We start from the raw sequence: 24,840 nt of genomic DNA, 5'->3' as shown, positions 1-24,840 counted from the left end.
CTCTCTCTCTCTCTCTCTCTCTCTCTCACACACACACACAGACCCTCTCTCTCTCACATACATAACTCTTCCTCACACTCTCATACTCTCAAGAACACAGGTGCACACACACACACAGTCACATACTCTGTCAAGCATACACACGTACGCACTCACACTCTGTCTCTCTCACACACACATATATATATATATATATATATAAATCTATGAGGTAAATTTTTTTTCCAACATGTTTGTGTATTTGCAGATACATTCTATTTTGTTCAAAAAAACAAAACCAGCCTAACTCCAGGTTAAAAAAACAGACAGATTCTATAACAAGGCCTCACACCTAAAATGCATTGTCTGACCTGAGATGTCACCTCTTGAATACACTGAGAAAACCTTTAATTATCTTGGGGCAATGACGTGAAAGAAATTCTGGGATTTGCATTTTAATCAATAGAAACCTGCATCTCCTTTTTAACTGATTAAAGATTCAACAGGAGGCAGTGAGCCATTTTTAGAATTGTTACCTTCCTGCTTATAAATTGTGTGTTGGTATACCTCCACTTCCACACTACACCTGAGGAAGGAGCAGAGCTTCGAAAGCTCATGTTTTCAAATAAACCTGTTGGACTATAGCCTGGTGTAGTGTGATTTTTGACCTTGCACATCTTTGACCTTGTGTGAGGAAACCGGAGCACTCAGAGATAACCCATAGTGGAATTGAACGCAAGTTCCTGGTATTGTGAGGCAGCAGTGCTAACCACTGAGCCACCGTGCTGCCCATGGTAGCATGAACAAGATTTTAGAGGATAACTTGTCCTGATTTCATGTATAACATTGAACAGGCTCTTTGGTTTTGCTTTTGGATGTGTTTATAACTCAAGGAATGTTTTTCTTTCCATCAAAGTCTTGGTAGAAGGTTTCGAGAAGATTCGGTAATACAAAACAAAATACACAGCAAATTAATCACCTCTTAACCTTTACAGAAATGTAAAGTCTAAACTTAACATATTTAACTTGAGATTTACTTGGGTTACAATCAATGCAAAAATATTATATAACTTTTTACAATTTTCCAAATGGCAGCCAGTTCTGAAACCTTTGAGTTTTATTGATTAAGGAAATAAGCCAAACAGAAAGCAGGTGGGAAAAAGCTATGAATTTGAACTAAGAGATAGTCATCAAACTTTGGGCACAGCGGTTACTACTCCTACCACAGCAACTGGGGAATTTAAGTTCAGTCAGTTAAAATGGAATAAAGAATACCACCCCACCCCACCCCGCCCCGCGCCCTGCGCCCCGCACCCCCCCACCCATTAGGTTACTCAGTCACTTAATTAACAAGTAACCCAGGTCAGCAGCTTAACTCTTGCTCCACTGACACTTGGGACATCCCAAAGCAAATCACAGTCCCTGACTTACTTTCCAAGTAGATGCAATAATTACGTAAATTATTTTGCTAATTTACTTTGGACGTGCTGAGGTACAGTGGTAGCGTCCTACCTCTTGGCTAGAAGGTCCATTTATCAGCCATTCCTGGAGGCAGAACAGCAAATAACAGAGATATGCCACAGGAACAAGCATTGTCCTTGGACATTGTTAGTTGAACATTAAGTGGTCGTTTGTGGAAATTCATGCATGGTCGCAATAATACTCCAAAGTCCTGTTTTGCAGAAACTCTTATTCTTTGACAGGAACATTCAAAAGGACAATTAGTCAATATTGCTAATTCAAGTGTTTACTCAGGCCAGGATAAAGGACAACAGAATTGAATGTTCAACATCGTAATTATTTAGGTTAGATGTCAGTGAAAATTGATTCATTGTGTTAACACCAGCTGGAACACATGGGGAGCACCGAATGAGGCAAGCTGGAGTGAGAATGTGGGGAGACCTTCAAGTTCATTTTCAGGTAAGCAAACTTGCAACAGATGCCAAAAAGAGTTCTTGCACACTATCTACAAACGTACAGCATACATTCAAATTAAGAAGCAGATTTTTCCTGCTCAGTTCACAAAGATAAAACATATGAGAGCTGGTCCATGCAGTTAATGGGCATCTGAACCCAAATACACTCATTATTGTAAGAATGTTCAACCATTACCAGGAGGGCTAATAGCAAAGATGGTCGGATCAATCCTCAGTTTAATTGTAACTGAAGCTTGTTGATAAAAGTTGAAAATAGGAAGTCGCATATTATTTTTAAAGTAGGAATCTGGGAGAAAATACTTAACTCACTAAAGTGGCAACAGAGGTTTACAAGGCCATTTACAAAAACCAAACCTCACGCTCGATATTATTTCAAGAGTAATGGTTCTCTCCTCAAAGAATTTTGCCAGGGACCACATTCAGTCAGTTCGTCTTCTTCATTTCAGCCCCAAATCTTGACGTTATATTGGTCGGTAGCTGGCTCCTGAACAATGGGGTGAGAGTTCTGGCCTGTTCTCCTGCAAAAGGCCACCAGTGGTCCACAGACTACAGTTTGACAACCACTGTTCTAAAGGAGATAGAATTCAAATGAAAGCATGTCAAACTTGTATTACACTTTGGCTAGACTGCACTGGAAATACAATTCCAATTGTTATATTATTTTTGAAAAAGCACCGGAAAGGCTACAGAAAAGATTGACGAGGATGATCGCGGAAATGAGGCTGTACCAATTGAGAGAGGATGGACATTTGCTTGATAAGAGAATGCTGAGAAATGGCCTTATCAAGTTTTTAAAGTAATGAAAAGTTTTGATACAGTATCTATACAGCATGTTTCTCACTTACGGAGAACAGCAATACTAGAAGCCATTAATTTAAAGACAGGCACAAGGAAAGCAAAGTGAGAATGCATAAGAAACATCTTTAGCCAGATAGCAATAAGAATGTGGAACTTGCTGCCATAGTTGAAGAAAATAGCATAAATTAATTTAGGAGAGATTAAATAAAAGGTGTACGGAATAGACAAGATAAGCTGAGAAAAAAATGGAAGGAGAATTAAATGAGACATTAGGTCAGCAAGGGTTGCTTGGCCAATATGGAAAATTGTCCAGTTGTACCCTGCCCACAAAAGATAGGACAAATCCATCCCGTCCTTTACCACCCCAGGAGGATACTCTGGATCACCAGCCAAGTGATGGAAAGGGTCATTGATAGTGCTATCAAGCAGCTTTTGCTCAGTGATAACCTGCTCACTTATGCTCAGTTTGGTTTCCAACAGGGCCATTCAGCTCCTGATCTCATTACAACTTTGATGCAAACATGGACAAAAGAGCTTCCTTCCAAAAGGTGAGGTGAGAGTGACAGCCCTTGACATCAAAGGCAGCACGTAACCAGATATGGCATTAAGTTGCCCTAGCAAAACTGGTGTCAATGGGAGTCGGAGGCAGGGGGAACTCTCCGTTGGCAGGAGTTATACCTGGCCCAAAGGATGGTGATTGTGCTTGTGCAGGTCAATCATCGCTGTCACAGAGCATCGCCAGTAGTTCTTCAGGGCAATGTCCTAAACCAAACACACTGCTTCGTCAGTGGTCTTCCTGCCAAGTAAGGATGCTCACTGATGACTGGACAACATTCAGCACAATTCACAACTCCTCAGACAATGAAGCAGACTGTGAGAATATGCAACAAGATCTCAAAGACATTTCATGTCTAGGCAAACGACATTTGGGCCACATAAATGCTAAGCACTGACCATTTTCAACACAAGAGAATCCAAACATCACCCCTTGATCGATATTCAACATTATTACTGAATCCCTCACCATCAACATCCTGGGGATTACCATTCACCAGAAGCTGAATTGGACCAGACCAGAAATATGATGGTCAAGTGAACAGGTTGGAAACTGGTCATTCTGCTGTGAGTCACTCACATCTTTACTCCCCAAAGTTTGTCCACCAGTTACAAGGTACAAGTCATGATGGAATATTGTCCACTTGCTTGTATGAGTGCAGCTCCAATGATACTCAAGAAAATGGACAGAATCCAGGATAAAGCATCCTGCTTAATCATGACTTCAATCACCATTTTAAACAAGCATTTTCTTCCACCATCTAGGCATCAACATTGTCCTCCATTTTGATTATTTCCCAACCTCACCCACACCTTACTTGTGCCTTGTTGGCTTTGTTCTTAGCTGAGCTGACCTATTTTCTTCAATCCTTGGCCAACAGGTTCAAGACTGTTGCAGCCTTGTGGTTGAGAGCAAGGTTCACAGACGGATGAACAAGCTCCATCACAGCACCTTGCTACAGGGGACTGTTAGGGAGATTTAAAAGAATTGGAATTGTCATTCCCAGAGTTATGATCAATGTTAAAGATTTCAAAAATTACAAAGACTCCCCAATTTACAAACATTTCCAAGCCAGGTTGACAGTAAGCACAGGCCAGGTTTCTGCACCAAGAGCAAAGGCTGTGTTGCTCACTTGGTGGCAGAGTTAAAGACACGGCTAGCACTGGTTAACACTGCACTGCTGCCTAATGGCGGCAGGGGTCCAGGTTCGATACCACCCTCGGGCAACCATCTGTGTCGAATTTGTATATTCACCCTGTGACTGCGTGGGTTTCCTCTGGGTGCTCCGGTTTCCTCCCACAGTCCAAAAACGTGCAGGTTCGGTGGATTGGCCGTGCTAAATTGCCCATAGTGTCCAGGCATGTACAGGCTAGGTGGGTTAGCCATGGGGAATGTATGGTTACAGGGATAATGTAGGGGTGTGGGTCTGGGTGGGATGCTGTTTGGAGGGATGATGTGGACTTAGTTGGGCCAAAATGGCCTGCTTCCACAATGTAGCGATTCTATGATCTGCTCAAGGCTGGACAGCAACAGAGAGGGGAAGGATTTAATTGTTTTGGTCCATGATATAGAATGAGAATAGGAAAAAGAGATTCTGCTAAGAGCAGTCAGGAGCTAAATTAGAAAACAAAACTGCAAAGGTAATAATCTCTAGATCATTACAATTGATGTACAGTGAAAAGACAATGAGTCAATTTCAGATAACCTGAAATTCCAGTTGTATTAAAGTTGTCAGCCATTCCTGGCAGCAGAATAGCAAATCCAAGAAAATGATGCCTGTCACAAGCCGAAATTCTGGAATGACAGCTCTGGTTTAATCAAACTCTTCCAGCTTGTCATATGACCATGTTGTCAATCAAAGCAAAGTTAGGCTATGCTGGAGTACAAAATCATAAACCTCTGAGCAGGCCATCATTTCCCATCAAGAGCTCCCTCTTCGAGGGGACTGAAGTGCAGCTAAACCTGTGAGAAAGTTAAAACTGGTGTCAATCAGAGAGAATGTGAACTTGATAAACCATGGCACAGACTGAAAAGTGGATATTGCCAAGGAATGGGAGATTCCACAATCAAATTTGTCAGCCAATCTGAAGCACGAGGTGAACATAGCTCAATGGGCAGACACTCTCTCCAGGAAGGATGAGAAGAGCTGCCTATCCCAATACTGAAGAAACTCTGCTGACACAGTTCAAGCAGAGAACGTACTCTGGTCCAATCCTGCAAGAAAGGTGAGTCACTCTGGCAAAGGGGCTGAGCTACAAACAGCTAACCTGCAGCGATGGATGGTTGGACCAATGCAAAGCGACATATCGCAATATCGCCAGCACATCAAGTTGGGAGGGTGCAGCAGTTACGGCAATGACAGATGATTGGCTGCAAAATAGTCTTGCCCAAGTCCTGAATGAATATGCACGAAGAGACACTTTTGTTATGGATGAAATTGAACGGTTTTTCCATCTTTTTTGCCAAATCCCTCGCTGATGTTTAAAGATCCAATGTCTAATGGTGAAAAGCGAAAGAAGGAACATGTCACTGCTGTGATCTGTGAGAATATCACAGAAGTTCATAGAATCCCTACAGTGTGGAAGGAGGCCCTTCGGGCCAACAAGTCCACATTGACCCTTGGAGCATCCCACCCAGACCCATCCGTCTAATCTGCACATCCCTGAACACTACGGGCAATTTAGCATGGCCAATCCACCTAGTCTACACATCTTTGGACTGTGGGGGGAAACCAGAGTACCCAGAGGAAACCCACGCAGACACGGGGAGAATGTGCAAACTCCACACAGGCAGTTCACCCAAGGTTGGAATCGAACCCGAGTCCCTGGTGCTGTGAGGCAGCAGTGCTAACCACTGAGCCACCGTGCCGCCCTATATGAATGGCATCAAAATGCTGTCGCTTCTTGTGATGGGAAAGTGGAACAAGTCATGCTGCTTTCTGAATATCAACACCCTATCCACACAATGGAAGGCCAAGAAAACCACCCGGATGACCTCTAGCATTTTTGAGGTATGGGTCGGGTAAATGGACAAAGTGTATCAATGCGATTATCATCATTACAGACAACTACCTCAAACACTCCAACATCACTGGCCTCAAGAGTGTCAAGCTTACCTTCTATCTCCACGTCCAAGCTCCAACTAATGGAACCTGAGTCTTAGGAACATGGAAACCCACTCCTGACAAGTTATCAATACCATTGATAAGCAGCAAGAGTACAGCCCAACTGTTCTAGATGAGGAAGGTGTGGAAGATCACAAATGAAGCTACAATTGCCTCCTCCTTTTGCCACACTGGAGTCAAATGGTCTACAACAGCGCACGACAGTGAAAGCGAGGAGGTGCAAAGTGAGGAGGTGCAAAGTGAGGCCAACCAACTCAATGATGAAGCGTTTTTCACTTGTCGGCAGGTGGACAGTAAGGAAATTCCAGCAGTAACTGACAGTGAGGTGGACTGCACCATACTTACAGCCCAAGAGCATGGACACTCTTGTAGGCTCTTCAAGTGAAGAGGGCAATGACCCAGAAGTGTCCAATAAATGCTCACCTGCCTACTTCTTCAGCTAGAGCCATAAAGGGCATTGAGAAACTCTGAGACATTGCACTACTACATGAAACATGTTTGACTATATTGATGATAGAGTCGATTGTACCACACTTTGTTTGGAGACAGCACACCAAGCAGAAAAGCATTGCTAAGTTTCTATAGAAATAACTACCAATATTTTCTTTATGCTTTTTACTGTAAGAGGTCACAACTTTGTAATATGTGGACAAATTGAAAAGATGTTATTCATGTATTTAGAGATAGTAAGGACTGCAAATCCTGGAAGCCAAAGTCTACAGGTGTGAGACTGGAAAAGCATGGCAGGTCAGACAGCATCCAAGGAGCAGGAAAGTCAACGTTTCAAGCCAAAACCTTTCGTCAGGACTGGGGAGGGGGAGGGCAGCCCAGAAATAAATAGAAGGAGGGAGGTCAGGCTAGGGGAAGGGTAGGTGGGTTGGTGATAGGTGGACGCAGGTAAGGGGTAAGAGTGATTGGTCGACAGATGGGTGAGTAGGAAGATGGACAGGTTGGATTAGGTCAGGAGGGGGAGGACTGGACGTGGGGTAAGGCTGGGGCAGAGGGATTTTGATGCTGGTGAAGTCAATGTTAAGACCATTGGGCTGTAAGCTCCCAAGGTGAAATATCAGGCGTTGCTCCTCCAGTTTACATTTGGCCTCACTCTGACAGTGGAGGAGGCCAAGGAAGGACATATCGCCAGGGGAGTGGGAGGTGGAATTAAAATGGATGGCAACTGGAAGGTCGGGTTAGTTGGTGCATGCAGAGCACAGATTCTCCGCGAACTGGTCCCCAAGTCTGCATCTGGTCTCCCCAATATACAGGAGACCACATCGGGAGCAACGGATTCAATAAATCAGGTTGGCAGAAGTGCAGGTGAACCTCTGCCGGATCTGGAAGGATTGTTCAGGGGCTTGGATGGAGGTGAGAGGAGAGGTGTAGGAGTGGTAGTAGTATGGCGTACTGACCTCTACATTTCTGAGGCCAGACGCCAACTGTCTGACACCTCCTCTGTTTGATCATGACCCCACCTCTAATCACCAAGCCACATCTCCCAGACCATCAACAACCTCATCACTTTGGGAGATCTCCTGTCCACAGCCTCCAATCTGATAGCTCCCCAACCCCGCACCACCCATTTCTATCTCCCTACCCAAAATCCATAAACCCAACTTCCCCACTCGACCCATTGTCTCTGCCTGCTCCTGCCCCACCAAGATCATCTCCTCCTACCTCGGCTCCATTCTTTCCCATTTGGTCCAGGAACTCCCCACCTACATTCAGGACACAACCCCTGCCTTCCACCTTTTCCAAAACTTACAATTCCCTGGCCCCCAACACCTCATCTTCACCATGGACGTCCAGTCCCTGTACACCTGCATCCCCCACATGGAGGGCCCAACCAGTCTCCCCTCCACTGACACTCTTATTCGCTTGGCTGAACTGGTCCTCACTCTCAACAATTTTTCCTTCGGTTCCTCCCACTTCCTACCAACCAAAGGGGTGGCCATTGGCACCCGCGTGGACCCAAGCTATGCCTGCCTCTTTGTAGGGTTTATGGAACAGTCCCTCTTCCGCAATGACACCAGGAGTATCCCCCACCTCTTCCTCTGCTAGATTGATGACTGTATCGGTGCAGCCTCATGCTCCTGCGAGGAGATCGAGCAGTTCATCAACTTCGCCAACTTCCACCCTGCCCTCAAATTCACCTGGACCATTTCTGACACCTCCCTCCCCTTCCTGGACCTCTCAGTCCCCATCTCCAGAAACTAACTCACCACCAACATCCATTTCAAGCCCACCGACTCCCACAACTACACCTCCTCTCACCCACCCTCCTGCAAAAATGTTTCCCATACTCTCAATTCCTCTGCCTCTGCCGCAACTGCTCCCAAGATGAGCATTCTACTCTAGGACATATATCCTGCTACTTTAGTGACCATAATTTCCCCTCCTCTGTAATTAAGGACGCCCTCAAGCGCATCTCCTCCATTTCCCACACTCCTGTCCTCAAACCCCCTGCCCCCAACAACAAGGTTAGAGTCCCCTTAGTCCTCACGTACCACCCCACCAACCTCCAAATCCAACTCATCATCCTGCAACATTCCCGCCACCTACAATCAAGCCCACCACCAAAAAGATATTTCCCTCCCCACCTCTATCCGCTTTCTGCGGGGACAGTTCATTCCGCAACTCTGTTATCAGCTCCACACTCCCCACCAATTTCTCCACCACGCCCGGTACCTTTCACTGCAACCGCAAGAGGTGCAACACCTGAACTGGACTTCAAACAGGCACCTACAACTAACTGGCTTTATTATTGAAAAACGCGGCAAGTAGAGCTTATGAGTTACAGGGATTCCAACAGAAGTGGACACCCTTGCCAGGACAACTGACCACTTGAGCACAGCCAATTGCAGAGCCTCATTCAGGACATAACCAGAACAGGGGGACTCTCAGTCAGCCCACAGCAAAACCCCCAAAACAAAGCCAAGCCTCAGCCAAACTGTTTAAATTTTTTCGAGGATCTGGGCCAGCAGGCCATTGAAGGAGCTGCCAGTATGCGGACTTGTGACACCAAAAGAGTCTCACTGGGCCTGAACTGAGTAAGAGGATTCGTAGGCCAGGATCTAGGAGAGTGCACACCCTGGTAAGTCCACCTACAGCTGGTTTGGAAGAGTTAAATTGCTTAACAACATCCAAATCAGAACCAATCAAAATAAACGCCTGGTTAAATGGTCACCAGGTTCTAATGGAGGTTGTATCAGTGTATCAGTGATTGTAGAAACAGTCTTTACCAAAATTTGGTCTGGACTCCAACCCTTAAGTTTGCACAAAACCTTGGCCAGGCTGAGAACCTACACCAGGGAACGCGTACAGATTCAGGGTGCAACTTTGGTTCCAGTCTCGTATGAGAAACAGCTGCTTCAGTTACCACTGGCTGTAGTAAAAGGCTTGGGCCCAAGCTTGATGGGATAAAATTGATTGAGCAAAATTCAACTTGGCTCAACATTTTTCAATTAGAAAACAGCTGTCTGAGTGAAGTCCTAATTAAATACCCGGAGGTTTTTCAGGAAAGTCTAGGGACCAACAAAGGGGCCAAGACCACCCTGCATGTTGACCAAGAAGGAATTCCATGATTCTGCAAGGCCCACTCAGTGCCATTTGCCTTATGTGCAAAAGTAGAGGGAGAAATCAGGAGGCTGGAAAGCAAAAGAATTGCCAGGTACAGTTTGTGGAATTGGCAGCACCAGTCGTGCTGATTGTGAAGCCTGATGGGTGGGTTTGCCTTTATGGGAATTTCAAACACACAATGAACCGCTTCTTGCTGCTGGATAATTACCCTATCCCTCCCATAGAGGAGCTGTCCTTCACAAAGCTGGACATGTGCTATGTGTACCTGCAGTTGCATTTAGATGAGGATTCCCAGCCGTATGCTACAATTAATACCCATAAGGGTTTGTACCGCTATATGATACTGCCACTTAGTGTATCATCAGCCTTTGCCATTTTCCAACACATGATGGAGAACACTTCACAAGGTCTACCCCAGGTCGCCATTTATCTGGACGATAATAACTGGGAAGACGAATAAAGAGCATTTGGAGAACTTGGACACAGTGCTCCAAAGCAGGTGTACACCTTAGGAGGGAAAAATGTGTGTTCCAGACACACCCCAAGTGACCTACTTGAGCTACAGAGTCAACAAAGACAAGGTTACACCCATTGGAAGATAAAGTGAAGGCAATCAAAGGGGCCCCAGCTCCCCTGTGTGTATCGGAGCTTAGGTCTTTCTTTGGGCTGGTGAATTATTACAGAAAATTTATAGGTAACCTGCCTTTCATCCTGACACCCTTACATTTGCTATTGAAAAAGGGTCAGCCTTGGAAATGGTCTTGGAGCTAAGACGTAGCCTTTAGAGAAGTGAAGAAGCAGATATCGTCTAAGGTGTTGGCACACCACGATCCCAAGCCAGATCTGGTGCTGGCATGCAATGCCTCCCCATTCCGTATTGGGGTAGGTTTGGCTCACCAGTGGCCCAGCAGAGCAGAACACCCAATAGCGTATGCTTCCCAGACTTTGGCTGATGCCAAACCAAGGAATAGGAGGAAGGTTTTCTGGTCATCTTTGGTGTGAGAAAGTTCCACCAATACTGAGGGGTACACACAAAGTTAATGGCAGTTGTCTTTGCCCCAGGATGGGGGATTTCAAGACTTGGCAGGCACATTTTTAAGGTGAGAGGAGAGAGATTTAAAAAAGACATCTGGGGTAAATTTTTTAACACGGAGTGTGGTTCGTGCGTGGAATGAACCTTCAGAGGAAGTGGTGGATGCGGGTAAAATTACAATGTTTAAAAGATATTTGGATAAGTACATGAATACGAAAGGTTAGGAGGGATATGGGCTAGGAGCAGGCAGATGGGACTGGTTTAGTTTGGGATTATGGTCTGGTTGAACTGAAGGGTCTGTTTCCGTGCTGTATGACCCTATGACTTTATTACACCTTTATGGATGCAAATTTGTAATAGTAACAGACAACAAAGCCCTGCTAGGGCTACTTAACGAGAACAGGACCGTGACACCCAGAGTTTCAGGTCAAATTAAGCAATGGGCTCTTGTTCTGAGTGCGTACAAATACAAGTTGGAACACCCTCCCAGAGGCCAAGTGGCAGATGTGGATGCATACAGCCGCCTCCCACTGGCAGATACACCACCGGTGCTGCCACCACTAGGAGAGTCCTTTCTGCTTTTAAACTTTCTTGACACCCTCACAGTCACCGCTGACAATATCAGACTGTGAACACAAAAGGATCCCGTCCTGGCAAAATTAAAACAGCTGGCAGAGAGAGGGGAATCAAAAGGGCGATCACAACCAGAATAGAAACCTTTCTGGACCTGGTGACACCAGATCACAGTAGAGGACAGCATATTACTATGGGGAGCAAGAGTGATTATCCTGAGCAAAGGTCGCTGTTAGATACTGGCTGAACTCCACCAGGGTCATCCAAGGATTTCCAAAATGAAGATGTTGGCGAGAAGTTATGTCTCGTGGCCAGGATTGGATGCAGGCACAGGTACGTTGGTGGAGCAGTGCCCAAAGTGCCAAGCAGGACAAAAATTACTGCCAGCAGATCCCCACATTCATGGGAATGGCTAGGTAAACCCTAGATTCGGTTACACTTTGAATATGCTGGTCCTTTCATGGGCTCAATGTTTTTAGTTATTGTGGCTGCCCATTCAAAGTGGTTGGACATGTACAGAGTTCATTCGTCAAACACGGGGAAGACGAATGAATAGGTGCGAGCATCTTTTGCAATACACAGACTTCCGGAAGTATTGGTCATGGACAATGGGCCATCATTTACCAGCAGGAAATTTGAGTATTTCCCAAAGTCAAATGGCATTCAGCATGTAAGGACAGCTCCATACCATCCATCGTCCAATGGACTGGCAGAAAGAACAGTCTAAACTTTGAAGGCAGGCTTAAAGAAACAGCTTCACTCAATACCAAACTGTCCCAGTTCCTGTTTGATTATAGGACGACGCCACAAGTAACTACGGGGTTAGCTCCAGCAGAGTTGCTAAAGGTTAGAAGACTCCACACCAGGTTTTACCTGATCTTCCCAGATCTGGAGGGTGACAAGGCATCAGGAATGCCATTTCTGGATATGAGACTCCTTTAAGCAAGAGAGACAGTTTGCTTCAGGGAACAAAGTTTGCTGGCAAAGCCACAGGAATGGCCTTGCATGAGTAAGAGGCATAGTTGACTTGAGGTCAGGTCCCATGACCCACAAAGTTCAGGTAGGAGAGGCGGTCCTGTACAAGTACATGAACCACATGAAAGCTGCAACATCACAAAGAGGGCAGGAACAAAACATACCAGGCCCCTCAGCAACAGCCAGCAAGGGTGTCAGAACCTGTGCATTTCTCCCCCTCCGTCTAGCGTGAAAGAAACCTCTGAGGATGAGGTGGACACGTAAATGTCGCAGCCTCAATGCCATTACCACCTGAAGATGATGAATTTCTACAAAGACCCACTGGGCACAAGAGGTGTGCTACAGTTCAGTACACACTGCCAGCATCTAAGGCAGAATCAGAGGAACCAGAACTGGTGCGAAAATGTCCCAGGAGAAGCCACAGGAAAAAGAACGGGCCTATGTCCCAGGACTTAGAGGGGGAGGGATGTAGTGATCAATACAAGGTCAGCCAGATGGACCTCACAAAATATGAGTTCCCGGATTGGGGCTGTTAACGGCACCCAATCAGGGAGCCCTGGCTGACAGATATAAACAGGAGTGTCAAAGATTCTGTTCACGCTAGAAGCTGGCTCTTGTGCTAGCTGGATCAGTGTCATGGACTATGCACATGTAAATAAAGGGTGACTCGGTGACAGGATACCAGCCTTTGTGAAGTTGGTGTTTTACACAATTCAGGCTCATGGTGTATTGTCTCATTTTTGGGACACCTTATCTGCTCTCAGCAGATTTCTTGCAACCACCTGACCAATGGACAACTAGAAAATAGTAAACCATCATTAACAGAGGTGTTATTATTAATGAAGAGCACAACTAAACTTTCAACTGTACTCAAAGAAAATGGATTAACTTCTGTAAACATTAATTCACAGGTCCAGCTGAACTATTTGGTTCAATTTTCAAAACAATCACTTTTATCATGGTTCCCCAGTTAAATGAACTCTTTTATGACAAATAACCCTTGAAGTCAGATACAACCTGACTAAAATTCTGCACGAAATAATTGACGAAGCATAGAAATCTGAACTGACAGAATGACTGACAGATTCTAGCTCACCAGCCAAGTGTTCAAGGGTCACATCGACTGGTCTAAAGTGCATTCGTACTGTCGCAAAATCGAAACAGTCACAGTCCGCAGTGCTCTGAGGAAAAGGAAAGTAACATAAAAAGTACGGAAAGCGTCCTGGAAATAAACAGTAGCACGGGAAGTCTTGCAAAGCGGCACTACAGCAAGACAAATCCACCCACAATTCGTGTTGTCCTTGGCTAAGCAATCCTCCCTTATAGTTACACTTTAAAATGGGCACACAGTTACCAGCCTCTGCTGTGTACATCCAGATTGCATGTTCGCTGACAAGATAGTTTTAACCTTGCATGTGTCCGCCCCCTCTCCACTGTAACTCAGTACTTTCCTGTTTGTTTAGCTAATATTTTGCTTCTTTTAGTAAAAGGGAATGAAAACACCCTGTGGATACAGTTGATCCTCGTGTTCGAACACACAACGCCCTAGAAAAAACACACAAAGTGGCAAGATTCCTACACTGCACATTACAAGAAAAGTTCTACAAAAGTTACAAAACAGAGCTCAAGTTTAGAACGAAATGAAGATCACGTACCTTCAACTGACGTCTCTTTGCTATCGAACTGCACCAAGTATTTTTCCGGAAGCGATTTCTTGCTAGACATGACGTTCCAATTATTTTTTCCGATAGACCTATCAGGACGAGAGATTGAATGAAACCGAATGAACAAAAACGCTAGGACATGCAGGTCAAACAATTTATAAAACCTACCTCTGAAAAGTCAGGATGGAAGTGAAGCCCTCGTGAACCTTCAACTAGAGTTGAACACATTCTAAAGAAGTGTTCTTTAAAGAAAGAACCTTCTAAAAACATTCTGAAGAAGGGTCTCTGGAACCCAAACTCTGATTTCCCTCCACAAATACTGCCACACCGCATAGAGATACACAGCATGGAAACATACCCTTTGGTCCAACTTGTCCATGCTGACCAGATATCCTAAATAAATCTAGTCCCATATGCCAGCATTTGGCCCACATATCTCTAAACCTTTCCTATTCATATACCCATCCAAATGCCTTTTAAATGTTGTCATTGTACCAGTCTCCACTACTTCCTCTGGCAGCTCATTCCATATACCAACCACCCTCTGCATGAAAAAGTTGCCCCTTAGGTCCCTTTTATATCTTTCCCCTCTCACCTTAAACCTATGTCCTCTAGTTTTGGACTTCCTCACCAAGGGGAAAAGACCTTGTCTATTTACCCAACACTTTCCCCTCATGATTTTATAAACCTCTATAAAGTCACCCCTCAGCCTCCAATGACTCAGCCTATTCAGCCTCTTCCTATAGCTCAAACCCTCCAAACCAGGCAACATCCTTGTAAATCTTTCTAGAAACTAGAACCCTTTCTAGTTTCACAACATCCTTCCTATAGCAGGGAGACCAGAATTGTGCACAGTATTCCAATAGTGGCCTAACCAATGTTCTGCACAACCGCAACATAACCTTCCAACTCCAACACTCAATGTACTGTCCAATAAAGGCAAGTGTACCAAATGCCTTCTTCACTATCCTATCTATCTGCAACTTCACTTTCAAACTTTCTTTGTTCAGCAACTCTGTACAGGACCTTACCATCATTTGTCATTCCAAAATGCAGCACCCCACATTTATATAAATTAAACTCCATCTGCCACTCCTTGGCCCATTGGCCATTGTACTCTGAGGTAACCTTCTTCGCTGTCCACTACACCTTCAATTTTGGTGTCATCTGCAAACTTACTAACCATACCTCCTATGTTCACATTCAAATCATTTATGTAAATGACAAAAAGGAGTGGCCCCAGCACCAATCCTTTTGGCAACCACTGATCACAAGCCTCCAGTCTGAAAAGCAATCCTCCACCTCCAGCCTCTGTCTTTTACCTTAGAGCCAGTTCTGTATCCAAATGGCTTGCTCCCCCGGTGTTCCATGTGATCTAACCTTGCTAACCAGTCTACTTCTGCAGCCTCGTCTTGTGATAGAGTCAGAGTTAACCCCAACCCTTTCAGGGGCTGCAAGAAGAAAGAAGCCCACGTGAGACTGCAGTACATCCAATGGCACAATGTGTGTAATTTCTCATTACATATTAGAATTAGAATTAGGTTTATTGTAACATGTACTCCAGTACAGGGATACAGGAGTACAGTGAAAAGTGTGCAAAGTCACCATTCTCTGGCGCCACCTTAATAGCAAGGTACCTAGGCACAATATCTGAGATATAACGTAGAAATTAAAGAAATGAAGTTAAAAGTTCAGCATTTCAGTCCTTCTTAAGTGCTTAGCCATGGCCCTGGATCTGGGCTCTTCCATCCTGACACAGGGACCATCACCAGCATGAGTCCCTTCACCACACCACTACTGCAGAATAGTATCACCATTCTTCAGCGCCATCTTGCCTCCACTGACAACATCACCGCTATGAGACTGCACTGGGCCAATCATATCAGAACTAACTGTTCATACTATATCTCTCCCCAGGTCTCTAATTCTACACATTAGGGGTACCCATTGTACTACACATTTACATACTTCAACTGAACGATTACAGAGTTTTTCAGACTAATCAGGTATAGATATAGCTATATAGAAGGGATGACACATGGCTGTAGGCATTGGAAAGGATTGAGACAGACCCAACTGAAAATCAAGATCTGTTTAAAAACATACACAAGGAGGATATGATGACTATAATGTATAAAACTGAACCTTTTTAAAAAATTTATTGCATTAGCAGTTGAGTGAAAACCTATTTGAAATCACAATGGGAATGGATCACTAATGCATGTAGGGCAGAAACTAGGATAATGTTTTAAAGAAATAATCACAGTGAACAGAGTGGAGAACTATTTTGTAGGCCAAGATTTTCTGATGGCCAAGCAGTCATTATTCAAGCATAGATGGAAGTTATGCATGGGGACCCTGTGGAATTCCCATTGTAGCAGACTCTGAAGGAATAGCCTGGGAAATTGAACATTGAGCTGGGCAATTTCCCAACACTTGGAAACCTCAAATTCTCCATTTAAGCTGGAGAATTCAGAGGATTCCAGTGAAAGTCAGTAAATAGTTATTCAGGAAACTTTAGACTATTAAATATATACTTTAACTCCTGAGTAACTATTCAACTGACTTCATACTTACCTCACATGCCCCAGCTATACCTTCCCCAGACTCTGATTCGACTGAGTCTTTCTGCTCCCCACCCCCCCACCCCACTGCTAGACCCGATTTCTCCCACCTACCCCAACCAACCCTCATTACTCACGTGGCCACATTGCCATTTTGCACTCTGGCACCCTAACTATTTTTTAATGTCCTGACTTGGCATCTTACTCAGCTAGGCATCTACCACCCTACCAATCTAGCATCTTATCCGCCCAGCACCTGAAAATCACACTTCCCTTATGTACATACCATTTGACAGCAGCTGTTGAAATGGGTGTCAGAAATTAGAAGGCATAGGTATAATGTGAGAGGGGAAAGATTCAAGAAGGACCGAAGGGGCAGCTTTTTCATGCAGAACTTGATGCATGTATGGAATGAGCTGCCAGAGGAAGTGGTGGAGGCTGGTACAGTTACAACATTTAAAAGGCATCTGGATGGGTCTATGAATAGGAAGAGTTTGGGGGATACGGGCCAAATGCTGGCAAACGGGACTAGATTTATCTAGGATATCTGGTCGGCATTGACGAGTTGGACCAAAGGGTCTGTTTCCATGCTGTACATCTCTATGACTCTAAATAGTGATGTTTTTCTTAACGCAGTGGATTCTGTAATTACTTTGTACCAGCACAAGATCAAGAATGTTATATGGTGCAGCAAATGAAAGAACAATATGGAAAATTCACCGCCTTTACTGGAAAATGTCGAGCATGATGCAAGTCCTAATCAGGCAGAAGCATCACTGAATTGACAGCTTTATCAGATAACATACCACACCAGTTCTTCACTGCAAAGCCAAGCAGTGAGCTGGTCAATATGTCATTGTATAAGATGGGTGGCTGTACAGATATTATCTTAGTCATGCAATGAATTGACAAAGAAAATACTACAGACGAGGAAGTAACAAAAGTAACCAATGAATACTTCAATCTGCAAAAACACTCAGCATCAAGGCCAAACGATTGCAACCTCTGTCAATGATCTGCACAGACTTGCAAAGAACTATGACGAGTACATAAAAAGAACTAATTCAGGACTGAATTGTTGTCAGAGACTTAGATCTAGCACTGTCTGGCCACTTGCAGTTGAGGAGTGACTTAAGATACACAAACACAATTCAACCCATCAGACAAACTGAGATTAGAAAGCAAAATGAATCAGTGATTCGGTGCAACAGAGGACCATATCCCAAAAATGACCAACTCAGAGGAATGTGCTAAGTTTAGAAGCAGAGAGATGGCTGTTTAAAACAGGGGAGGTAGGAAAAGCATTTATCAATGATCCCATCTGGGTGTTATTGGCATGGTGGAAAAATTGCCCTGCAAAAGATTTTGAATGCCATCTTTGCAAAAAGAGGAGTTACTTCCCAGATTCTCCCTTAAAGATATACTTGAACAAAAATCTTCACTTAGTTGAAACCCACAGACTTGAGAATGATCTCTTGAGCACAACAACTGATATAGTCAGTAGCATTAGCAGGGCTTGATAACCAATACTAAAACGAATGTTTGCATCAATAGATGTTTACTTTATCATCTATTAATTTGGGAGACCAATGTTCAGGACGGGACTTCCCAAAGTGGGGAGAAACAAGAAGCCTTACAGACTGAGCCAAAGGTGGTGTCTTCAAAAAGTAGCAGGTCTATGAAATGACATTAAGGTGCCTCTGCGCAGGAACATCACATATCGAGCAAAAACTTATTGGAGTTTTGATATCCTAGAGGGAAAGGAGACATTTTTTTACTTTAGACCAGTGATTCCCAAAACCTTTCCAAATGTGACCCCCACCCAAAGCAAAGAAAATTGTTGTGACCACTTCACTCCTCCCCCCAGCAAAACCCGAGGGTTGGGGCAGTTGGTATGGAGTTGGGGAAAGAGACTTGCAAGAGTAAGGGAAGATTGCCTGTTAAAGCAGGGATCTCTCTGTTAGAGTAGGAGCGTAGCGGTTATAATTTGGTCAGAGCTCCATGGCAGTCATTGGAATTTCAGCTCATGATCCCACTTGGAATCCTGACCCTCCACTTTGGGAATCCAGAGGTAAAGCAGTTTCACTTTTTTCTGACACTGAACCATGACTGGAAGAAAGTTCTGTTCAGTCATTAGACATAAAGCTACATGGGCCAAGGAGTACAAAACACAAGGTCACAGCACATCGGAATGCAACTCTCAAATTTAGAGAGAAAAAACATACACTGAGTCCTCATAAGTGATGCAAAATCAGAGCTGTTTGTTCCTAAGCAGGAAGGCTAGTGTCATCTTTGCAAGTTAAAGGGCCACTTCTAGGCTTCTACCTTGAACAAAAATCTTTGCTTATTTGACTTGATTTGTTTGGTAGAACAGGAAAGCTAAGACGGTCAGCCGAAAAACCTCAAAGATCAATTTCTTACAACCGTTTACAGGAATAAGAAGCTAAAGACAGCATACCATATCACTCTATATCAGCAAAGAAGACCAGAAAAATTTCTCATTCACTCTTGCTGAAAATAAAGGAAGTTGACTCTATGTTGAAGCAGGGAGTTATTTCAATTGTGACAGAGTGAACTAGCTAGTGCTCACATTTGGTCCCAGTACCAAAGATCAATGGATCTATCAGAATTGGCACAGATTTAACATAGCCGAATGGAACAGTTGAACATAAAGTTCATGCAATGTTTTTGTAGGGGAAGGTAATAGTGGCTCACATCTGTTTGCTACATGCTGAACAGAATGTCCCAGAAACAGCATGCCAGATGGCTAAGGGTCTGAAATTCTGAAACTATGTAACACTGAACAGGAGTTTGAGGGCTATAAATATGAACAACACATTTTGTGGAGTAGAGTAAAGCTCGAAGGCTAGAGAGGCCTTGTCCCTTACACATGTATTCAAACAAAAATCTCTTTGTTTGAACCCCACAGACTTGAGCGTGGTGTTTTGATCACAACAATTGACTTAGTCAGCATGATCCCCAGTGTTCAATAACTGATACCAAAACAAATGATGGCATCAGTAGGCGGGTGAGTATGTTCATCATCCATTAGATCAAGAGATCAACATTAAGGACGAGACTTCCCCAAGTGGGGATAATTTGGGAATCTGAATCAAGGAACAGGACAGTAGGTGAAATAACCAAAGCAGTGCATTGCTATGCAGTGATCATAGTTCCTTAGGTAAATAAGTATTGCAGGCAAGGCATTGTTCCCAGGGTAAACCGAGCAAATTAAAAGAATGGCCACAGGGGTCAAATGGGGGTGAGGGGGTGCGGTGGTCTGCTTCCCACAGGAAGTAAGAATGATTGAAGGATAAAACAGGGAAGCGTGATTCTAACAGAAGTGGGCAGACTGGAATTTTTAGTCATGATGGACCCAGAGCTTGCATGAGGACCCAAATGATAACACCACTTTTTTTTTTAATAGAGATGAAAATGATGGTTTTGGGGTAAATGATGAAATGATGAATGGATCCCTTTATGGACTCTGGAAAGATATATAGAACTGTGCGAGAAGCATACAAGAGGGGAAAAAAGGGGAAAGGAATAACAATCTTATGTCAGGGTCATTGTAGTACAGATCAGTCAGAAAAATCAGACAGCTGAAACTAGAAAGGCTTAACAGTTAAAGAAAGAGAAAGTACTTTGGATTAGGTTCACCCACATAGGTGGTCAGGACCTCCATAGTGCAACTATTCCCTTAGAAGCTGTTTCAACAATGTAGGGAACAGTCATTATCACAGTCAAACAGATCAGAGGTGCTAGATGCAATGGAAGCAGATAAATGGGCTGATTGGTGGGACTGTCCCACCAGAATCCAACACATTACACTGAGGACTTAAAACTCCCAATCTCTTCCAAAGGAGCTGAGAACATTTGCATTTAGACTAATGAAATTATCACTACAGTTGTCCCAGGATAAAATAAATTGAAGTCTTACGCTTACAGTCAGAGTCATACAGTCATACAGCATGGAAACAGATCCTTCGGTTCAACCATCTCATGACGACCATAATCCCAAACTAAACTAGTTCCACCTGTGTGCGCTTAGCCCATATCCCTCCAAATATTTCTTATTCATGTACTTGTATAAATGCCTAAACGTTGTAACTGTACCCGCATCTACCACTTCCTCTGGAAGTTCATTCCACCCACAAACCACTCTGTGTAAACAAAAATGCCCCTCGTTTTTTTTTTAATCTTTCTCCTCTCACCTTAAAATATGCCCCCTAACTTGTCTCGAAATCCTTCACCTTATCTATATCCCTCATGATTTTATAAACTTTCTATAAGGTCATCCATCAACCCCCTATGCTCCAGTGAAAAAAGTCCCCTTCCAGCCTCTACTTATAACTCAAACCCTACATTTTGGCAACATGCTGGTAAATCTCTTCTGAACCCTCTCCAGTTTAATAATATCCTTCCTATAACAGGGCTACCAGAACTGGACACAGCACTCCAAAAGTGGCTTCACCGACGTCCTCTACAACCTCAACATGATGTCCCAACTTCTATACTCAAAGATCTGAGCAATGAAGGCAAGTGTGCTAAACCACCGTATTCGTATGTGACACATACTTCAAAGAATTGTGTACCTGAACCCCTGGGTCTCTCTGATCTACAACACTAAAGGCCCTGCTTTTAATTGTACAAGTCTTGCCTCTGTTTGCTTTACCAAAATGCAATACCTTGCATTTATCTAAATTAAGCTCCATCTGCCCCTCTTCAGCCCATTGACCCAATTGATCAAGATCAATGGAGGGAGAGGTATTGTAACAATGGGCAGAATCAGACGATTTGGAGTGGGGGCAAGGGGGAAAGAGGGAAAGAGATGATGTGGTCTGAGTGGTTAGAACTGACTGATATTGCTAAGACTAGCAAACATTATTATATAAATAATAAATATTACATACATCATTACAGAAAACGTTGATCACTTGATCTTGTTATCTCTTGGCAAATTAAGCCACAGTAAGATAATTTAATGTTTCCTTTACCCCATTATACCCTGTAAATACTGAATAGTAGCACCTTTAAATTGAAGAAAGGAGTTTGCTCTTTTACTCTGGAAATAGAGGGGAGTAAAGATTTAGTCCAAGTCCAGAAAGCTGTGGACCTATAGAACAATCATATGCACAAATATTGATTGACCTGTTTCATGTTATCAATACCCAATCTTCTCCCTCAGTGTGAAATCATCCCAGTGCTGCTACCACTGCAGTAATGGAGACATCAAACCCATAGCAAGATGGGGAGCCAGAACGAATATGTGGACAAAGCATTGTATTGTTTTCAAAGACACTACCTCTAACACTTCCTATTTACCAACTCTGAGCCAAGATTACGGTAGTTTCAAGATTGTGGAAAGTGAATAAGCAGTTTTCTTTAGGCGCTGTTTCTGGTCCTTTATAGGGTGTAGCTGTTAAATTAAGAAAAATCCACAAAATCTAACCTACCATAGCTCACATCAATCCCTAAACAGTTGAACACATCTCATCTTCAATCCTAAAATGAAATTGGCTCTATTCACTTCTTGTACATCATCTCATGTGACAGGTATGATTATGGGAACCAAGTCACTTTACCACACCCTGTCTAGAAAATACAATTACCCTGGAAACACAACTGCAGTTCACTCATCTAAATTCAAATAGTAACTAATTTGATGACAAAGAATTAAATCAACGACTGGTGAATAAGCTATTCCAAACAGTAAATTAAATACTACAGCACCATTAATATTTTGACCAATGGATTGTTTATCTACAGCTCGACTTGCAACACTAAGGCTCCCATTAATCCCTCAGGTCATTGGAATGTTCAAAGCGACATTCTAGCATAAAGTTTACAGGTATTTCTTTCAATAACTTTGTCTCTTACAACCACTCCCTTGAATGTTCACATTCTTAACTCACTTGGTGTTTATTCACTGTCTACCACAGACCCATCAACTACTTTTGCTCATTGCTTTCACCCATTTCTCCATGCTTTCCTCTGCTGGTGTCCATGGAATCCTTTTTGTTGAGACCTCTCATCTGCAGTGAACCATTCTTTTAAAAAAAAAACTGTAGGAGGAGGAGGAAAGAAGTCCAAACAATCCCAGGAAAGGAAGAAAGGCAAAGTTGTTCAACAAAATGAAATGAACAAACATAAAAGAAACAGAGGTGACACAATGGAATTCATACACTATATATTTGAAGCAAAAGAACAAAAAACACTCAGCAAGTCAGGCAGCATTAACAGACATGACCTTTTGGATGCAGGCTTTTTTTTAAGCATGTGGAGTCTGTTCATTTAGACTCCCGGGATCTGGTACAGGAAATGGACACTCCATGTATATTATAGCGGCACAGTGGCTAGCACTGTCACGTTACAGTGCCAGGGATCTGGGTTTAATTCGAGCCTCAGGTGACTATCTGTATGGAGTTTGCACATTCTCCCCCTGTCTGCATGGGTTTTCTCCAGGAGATCTGGTTTATGCCCACAGTCCAAAAATGTGCAGGTTAGGTGGATTGGTCATGCTAAATTGCCTATTGTGTCCAGGTATGTGCAGGCTAGGGGATTAGCTATGGGAAATGCAGGGTTACAGCAATAAAGGTAGGGGGTGAGTTGCTCTTCAGAAAGACAGTGTGGATTCTATCAGCCAAATGGCCTTCTTCCATAGTGTAGGGATTCTACAATATTGTTGCACTCCCCTTCCTTCCATTTTTAGTGCAGATACATGTAACAAGAAATCTTTTCAGACAGCAGCAGAGACAAGGATCCCCAATAGAAAGCTTCACATTTAGACATTCTCCCTGAATTATCAGGCACCTGGAGTGGCCTCCAATGCCCACATTGGCCATATCATAAGACAGCCAGGTTGCAAGTTGTTGAGAGGTTGTTACAGACCCTACTTCACTACTTAAGAGAACTGCTTCCCAATCTTTAAAAAGAGATTGTTAGCCGCTGTGGGAGTGTCTCGAACCAGTAGAGATAATCTCAGCATATGGGACAGGGATGAAGAGGATTTTCCTCAGAGTAGTGAACCTGTAGAGATCTTTACTGCAGAGGACTGTAAAGGATAAGTCATTAAGTACATGAAAGGCTGAGACAGACTAATTCCTAAATAGTATGGGAATCAAGGGTTATGGGGAAAAGGCAGGCAAGTGGTGTGGATGATTATCAGATCAACCATCAGCTTATTGAATGGCAGAGCAGACTCAAATGAGCCAAGTGGCCTATGTCTGCTACTACATCTTAGTCTCCCCTCACATCCTAAGACAGGAAGTGGTCAATTTGGCTGGGCCTGAGGTTTCAGCACAGCTTGGTGTTAAGGAAATAAAAGAAGATGGCCCTATTGGAATCTGTAACACTAAGGGTTCCTAGTCGTTGACTTTGGTGCAGGAGCATTGCACCAAGTTGGCTTCTACAAGGGCTCAATTGGAAAATACTGAGCCTCTCCTCCCCAGGAAGGCTGAAGGAGATGACTGAGGACCTAAAAGTCAGGTGTCCAGTTATTTGAAGTACACTCTGGATGTTGCTCACCTTCATTCTGTTTCCATGTGCACTGTTTATTCCTCCCAAAAAAAATCAAAATTGATCCACATTTTCCAGTCTTATTTATCAATTGTGAATGAAGAAAATATCACGTGTAATTTTTTTTGATGAATTGTGGTTCACTTGATGGTAGAAATTATACTTCAGTTCTGAAACTTGAGCTTTAACCCCTTAAAAAGTAGGTTGACTTTCACACAAGAAAACTGAAAAATATTTTCTTAGATCACAAATCATTGGGTTGATTTTATGAGATTGACCTTTACATAAGGATATCCAGTTTTCTCTCATGGAATTCCAGTTTATCCTAGATCTTAAATGTTCTTTCCTCCCTTTCCCCAGTTTCTTGGCCTTGTTGAAAAGCTGGTAACCTTTGAGTGCCCACCTACCCCACTCCCCAGTTATGATGAAAAACCATTGACCTAAGATTTTAATTTTGTTTCCATCTTTAAAAAAATTTTGCTGCCTAACCAGCTGAGTATTTCTAGCCTTTTCAGTCTCCCGGAGTACTACTTGTCTCCAGATCAG

At 43.4% G+C, this 24,840-nt stretch overlaps 1 protein-coding gene across 5 annotated transcripts in view; it reads right to left on the bottom strand.

Moving 5' to 3' along the window:
* Positions 1 to 24,334, bottom strand: part of LOC109935719 (elongation of very long chain fatty acids protein 5-like) — a 59,788-nt gene extending 35,454 nt beyond the window's left edge. The window contains exons 1-4 of one of the 5 annotated variants that reach the window (XM_048616365.1): positions 24,304 to 24,334; positions 14,204 to 14,301; positions 13,645 to 13,729; positions 1,492 to 2,484 (exon numbers count right to left, since the gene is read on the bottom strand). The gene's annotated coding sequence lies outside the window, so the exon portion shown is untranslated. The remainder of the gene's footprint in view (positions 1 to 1,491; positions 2,485 to 13,644; positions 13,730 to 14,203; positions 14,302 to 24,303) is intronic. The other 4 variants (XM_048616366.1, XM_048616367.1, XM_048616368.1 and 1 more) reach the window with 4 other exon arrangements.
* Between the last annotated feature and the right edge of the window lie 506 nt (positions 24,335 to 24,840).

Source organism: Rhincodon typus, chromosome 34 (assembly GCF_021869965.1).
Source record: "Rhincodon typus isolate 14 chromosome 34, sRhiTyp1.1, whole genome shotgun sequence".
NCBI lineage: Eukaryota > Metazoa > Chordata > Chondrichthyes > Orectolobiformes > Rhincodontidae > Rhincodon > Rhincodon typus.
The sequence above is the reverse complement of the archived record's forward strand: the minus strand, read 5'-3'. Positions and strand labels throughout refer to the sequence as shown.